The following is a 6,297-nucleotide window of genomic DNA, read 5'->3' as shown; positions in this document are numbered from 1 at the left end:
TCAATGTATTTATGAAAGATTAATATACCAATTTGTACAGCTTGGTCGAGACATATGTGACCTTTAATTTAAGGCCAGGCAATAACAAAGTTTGTTTTTCGGTGTCATGTTTCAAAAAAAAATGCAATTGTAGCAGCAGATAAGGTTATAAACTATAACTGATAGCATTACTAGCTAATTATAGACTAAGTGTGTTAGGGCTAGCAGTACCGTAATATTTCTGAGCTCCTTATAATTAACTATTGAATGATGTGTAAGATCAAAGTCAAGTTTTTTTTATAGGAAATACCGTAGGAAATGTTCCTTTGTGAGCCAAATTCTGCCAGGTCAATTGACTTTTGCAAAGTTTCCAGTTTCATATGCAATTTCTATGATATTTTACATGTATATGTTCTTATGAGCAAAAACACTAGAATATGATGCCTGCTTTCTACACATGGATGTTTTGATTTTCATGTTTCTTTAATTGTTTTACCCTTAAAAGATGTAGTTTATAGGTGCATTGTGGGTCTATGAGGAAATCCTTCAAATGCGGTGCTATATGTATAGAGTTAAGGTGGTATATGTATAGAGTTTATGTATAGAGTTAATGTGGTATATGTATAGAGTTTATGTATAGAGTTAATGTGGTATATGTATAGAGTTAAGGTGGTATATGTATAGAGTTAGGGTGGTATATGTATAGATTTAATGTGGTATATGTATACAGTTAAGGTGGTATGTGTATAGAGTTAATTTGGTGGTATATGTATAGAGTTAATGTGGTATATGTATAGAGTTAATGTGGTATATGTATAGAGTATAGTTATTGTATAGAGAGTTAAGGTGGGTATATGTAAGAGTTAAGTTAAGGTATATGTGTATAGAGTTAAGGTGGTATATGTATGTATAGTATAGAGTTAAGGTGGTATATGTATAGAGTTAAGGTGAGTATGTATAGTATAGAGTTAAGGTGGTGTATAGTGGTATATGTATAGAGTTAAGTGGTATATGTATAGAGTTAAGTGGTATGTGTATAGAGTTAAGGTGGTATATGTATAGAGTTAGGTGGTATATGTATAGAGTTAAGGTGGTATATGTATAGAGTTAAGGTGGTATATGTATAGAGTTAAGGTGGTATATGTATAGAGTGGTGGTATAGAGTTAAGGTGGTATATGTATAGAGTTAAGGTGGTATATGTATAGAGTTAAGGTGGTATATGTATAGAGTTAAGGTGGTATATGTATAGAAGGTGTAATGTGGTAATATGTATAGAGTTAAGTTGGTAATGTGGTATATGTATAGAGTTAATGTGGTATATGTATAGAGTTAAGGTGGTATATGTATAGAGTTAATGTGGTATATGTATAGAGTTAAGGTGGTATATGTATAGAGTTAATGTGGTATATGTATAGAGTTAAGGTGGTATATGTATAGAGTTAAGGTGGTATATGTATAGAGTTAATGTGGTATATGTATAGAGTTAAGGTGGTATATGTATAGAGTTAATTTGGTATATGTATAGAGTTAATTTGGTATATGTATAGAGTTAAGGTGGTATATGTATAGAGTTAAGGTGGTATATGTATAGAGTTAATTTGGTATATGTATAGAGTTAAGGTGGTATATGTATAGAGTTAAGGTGGTATATGTATAGAGTTAAGGTGGTATATGTATAGAGTTAGGGTGGTATATGTATAGAGTTAAGGTGGTATATGTATAGAGTTAAGGTGGTATATGTATAGAGTTAAGGTGGTATATGTATAGAGTTAAGGTGGTATATGTATAGAGTTAAGGTGGTATATGTATATGTATATAGAGTTAAGGGTGGTATATGTGTATATGTAGTTAAGGGGTATATGTATAGAGTTAAGGTGGTATATGTATAGAGTTAAGGTGGTATATGTATAGAGTTAATGTGGTATATGTATAGAGTTAAGGTGGTATATGTATAGAGTTAAGGTGGTATATGTATAGAGTTAATGTGGTATATGTATAGAGTTAAGGTGGTATATGTATAGAGTTAAGGTGGTATATGTATAGAGTTAAGGTGGTATATGTATAGAGTTAAGTGGTATATGTAAAGTTAAGGTGGTATATGTATAGAGTTAAGGTGGTATATGTATAGAGTTAAGGTGGTATATGTATAGAGTTAAGGTGGTATAGTAAGGTAGAGTTTAAGGTGGTATATGTATAGAGTTAAGGTGGTATATGTATAGAGTTAAGGTGGTATATGTATAGAGTTAAGGTGGTATATGTATAGAGTTAAGGTGGTATATGTATAGAGTTAAGGTGGTATATGTATAGAGTTAAGGTGGTATATGTATAGAGTTAATGTGGTATATGTATAGAGTTAAGGTGGTATATGTATAGAGTTATATATGTATAGAGGTGGTATATGTATAGGTTATGGTATATGTATAGAGTTAAGGTGGTATATGTTGTATAGAGTTAAGGTGGTATATGTATAGAGTTAAGGTGGTATATGTATAGAGTTAAGGTGGTATATGTATAGAGTTAAGGTATATGTAAGTTTAAGGTGGTATATGTATAGAGTTAAGGTGGTATATGTATAGAGTTAAGGTGGTATATGTATAGAGTTAGGTGGTATATGTATAGAGTTAAGGTGGTATATGTATAGAGTTAAGGTGGTATATGTATAGAGTTAAGGTGGTATATATGTATAGAGAGTTAAGGTGGTATATGTATAGAGTTAAGGTGGTATATGTATAGAGTTAAGGTGGTATATGTATAGAGTTAAGGTGGTATATGTATAGAGTTAAGTTAGAGTTAATGGTATATGTTATAGAGTTAATTGTATATGTATAGAGTTAAGGTGGTATATGTATAGAGTTAAGGTGGTATATGTATAGAGTTAAGGTGGTATATGTATAGAGTTAAGGTGGTATATGTATAGAGTTAAGGTGGTATATGTATAGAGTTAAGGTGGTATATAGATGTATAGAGTTATAGGTGGTATATGTATAGAGTTAAGGTGGTATATGTATAGAGTTAAAGGTGGTATATGTATAGAGTTAAGGTGGTATATATGTATAGAGTTAAGGTGGTATATGTATAGAGTTAAGGTGGTATATGTGTATAGAGTTAAGGTGGTATATGTATAGAGTTAAGGGTTGGTATATGTATAGAGTTAAGGTGGTATATGTTATAGAGTTGGGTAGGTTAGGTGTATATGTATAGTGTTAAGGTGGTATATGTATAGAGTTAAGGTGGTATATGTATAGAGTTATTGTATAGAGTTAATGGGTATATGTATAGAGTTAAGGTGGTATATGTATAGAGTTAAGGTGGTATATGTTATAGTGGTATAGATTTGTATAGTTAAGGTGGTATATGTATAGAGTTAAGGTGGTATATGTATAGAGTTAATTGGTATATGTATAGAGTTAAGGTGGTGTATAGAGTATGGTATATGTATAGAGTTAAGGTGGTATATTGTATAGAGTTAAGGTGGTATTTGTATAGAGTTAAGGTGGAGTTATAGATTATTTGGTATAGAGTTAAGGTGGTATATGTATAGGTGGTAAGGTATATGTATAGAGTTAAGGTGGTATATGTATAGAGTTAAGGTGGTAATGTATAGAGTAATATATATAGAGTTAATGTGGTATATGTATAGAGGGGTATATTTGGTATATGTATAGAGTTAATGTGGTATATGTATAGAGTTATATAAGGTGGTATATGTATAGAGTTAAGGTGGTATATGTATAGAGTTAAGGTGGTATATGTATAGAGTTAAGGTGGTATATGTATAGAGTTAAGTGTATATGTATAGAGTTAAGGTGGTATATGTATAGAGTTAAGGTGGTATATGTATAGAGTTAAGGTTGGTATATGTATAGAGTTAAGGTGGTATATGTATAGAGTTAAGGTGGTATATGTATAGAGTTAAGGTGGTATATGTATAGAGTTAAGGTGGTATATGTATAGTTATAGGTATTGTATAGAGTTAAGGTGGTATATGTATATTGAGTTAAGGTGGTATATGTATAGAGTTAAGGTGGTATATGTATAGAGTTAAGGTGGTATATGTGTATAGTTAAGGTGGTATATGTATAGAGTTAAGGTGTATATTGTATAGAGTTAATTGTGGTATATGTATAGAGTTAAGGTGGTATATGTATAGAGTTTAAGGGTGGTATATGTATAGAGTTAAGGTGGTATATTGTATAGAGTTAAGGTGGTATATGTATAGAGTTAAGGTGGTATATATGTATAGAGTTAAGGTGGTATATGTATAGAGTTAAGGTGGTATATGTATAGAGTTAAGGTTGGTATATGTATAGAGTTAAGGTGGTATATGTATAGAGTTAAGGTGGTATATGTATAGAGTTAAGGTGGTATATGTATAGAGTTAAGGTGGTATATGTATAGAGTTAAGGTGGTATATGTATAGAGTTAAGGTGGTATATGTATAGAGTTAATTTGGTATATGTATAGAGTTAAGGTGGTATATGTATAGAGTTAAGGTGGTATATGTATAGAGTTAATGTGGTATATGTATAGAGTTAAGGTGGTATATGTATAGAGTTAAGGTGGTATATGTATAGAGTTAAGGTGGTATATGTATAGAGTTAAGGTGGTATATGTATAGAGTTAAGGTGGTTGGTATATGTATAGAGTTAAGGTGGTATATGTATAGAGTTAAGGTGGTATATGTATAGAGTTAAGGTGGTATATGTATAGAGTTAAGGTGGTATATGTATATTGGTATATAGAGTTAAGGTGGTATATAGTAAGTGGTATAGAGTTAATTAGTGGTATATGTATAGAGTTAATGTGGTATATGTATAGAGTTAAGGTTAGGTATATGTATAGAGAGTATATAGAGTTAGGTGGTATATGTATAGAGGTTAAGGTGGTATATGTATAGAGTTAATTGGTATATGTATAGAGTTAAGGTGGTATATGTATAGAGTTAAGGTTGGTATATGTATAGAGTTAGGGTGGTATTTGTATAGAGTTAAGGTGGTATATGTATAGAGTTAATTTGGTATATGTATAAGAGTTAAGGTGGTATATATGTATATAGAGTTAAGGTGGTATATGTATAGAGTTAAGGTGGTATATTGGTATAGAGTTAAGGTGTATATGTATAGAGTTAAGGTGGTATATGTATAGAGTTAAGGTGGTATATGTATAGAGTTAAGTGGTATATGTATAGAGTTAAGGTGGTATATGTATAGAGTTAAGGTGGTATATGTATATGTTAATTTGAGTATAAGGTGGTATATGTATAGAGTTAAGGTGGTATATGTGTATAGAGTTAAGGTGGTATATGTATAGAGTTAAGGTGGTATATGTATAGAGTTAATGGTGGTATATGTATAGAGTTAAGGTGGTATATGTTTAGAGTTAATTTTGGGGTATATGTGTATAGAGTTAAGGTGGTATATGTATAGAGTTAAGGTGGTATATGTATAGAGTTAAGGTGGTATATGTATAGAGTTAAGTGGTATATGTATAGTTAGAGTTAGAGGTGGTATATGTATAGAGTTAAGGTGGTTATGGTATAGTATAGAGTTAAGGTGTATATGTATAGAGTTAAAGGTGGTATATGTATAGAGTTAAGGTGGTATATGTATAGAGTTAAGGTGGTATATGTATAGAGTTAAGGTGGTATATGTATAGAGTTAATGTGGTATATGTATAGAGTTAAGGTGGTATATGTATAGAGTTAAGGTGGTATATGTATAGAGTTAATGGTTGGTATATGTATAGAGTTAAAGGTGGTATATGTATAGAGTTAAGGGGTATATGTATAGGAGTTATGGGTATATGTATAGAGTTAAGGTGGTATATGTATAGAGTTAAGGTGGTATATGTGTATAGAGTTAAGGTGGTATATGTATAGAGTTAATTATGGTGGTATATGTATAGAGTTAAGGTGATATATGTATAGAGTTAGGTGGTATGGTGTATAGAGTTAAGGTGGTATATGTATAGAGTTAAGGTGGTATATGTGGGTATAGAGTTAAGGTTGGTATATGTATAGAGTTGAGGTGGTATATGTATAGAGTTTAAGGTGGATATATGTATAGAGTTAATTTGGTATAGAGTTAAGGTGTATATGTATAGAGTTAAGGTGGTATATGTATAGAGTTAAGTTGTATATGTATAGAGTTAAGGTGGTATATATGTATAGATTTAATGTGGTATATGTATAGAGTTAAGGTGGTATATGTATAGAGTTAATTTGGTATATGTATAAGAGTTAAGAGGTGTATATGTATAGAGTTAGGTGGTATATGTATAGAGTTATTTTGGTATATGTATAGAGGTTAATGTAAGAG

Source organism: Argopecten irradians, chromosome 7, assembly GCF_041381155.1.
Source record: "Argopecten irradians isolate NY chromosome 7, Ai_NY, whole genome shotgun sequence".
Classification (NCBI taxonomy): Eukaryota; Metazoa; Mollusca; class Bivalvia; order Pectinida; family Pectinidae; genus Argopecten; species Argopecten irradians.
This window is presented reverse-complemented; position numbering follows the sequence as displayed.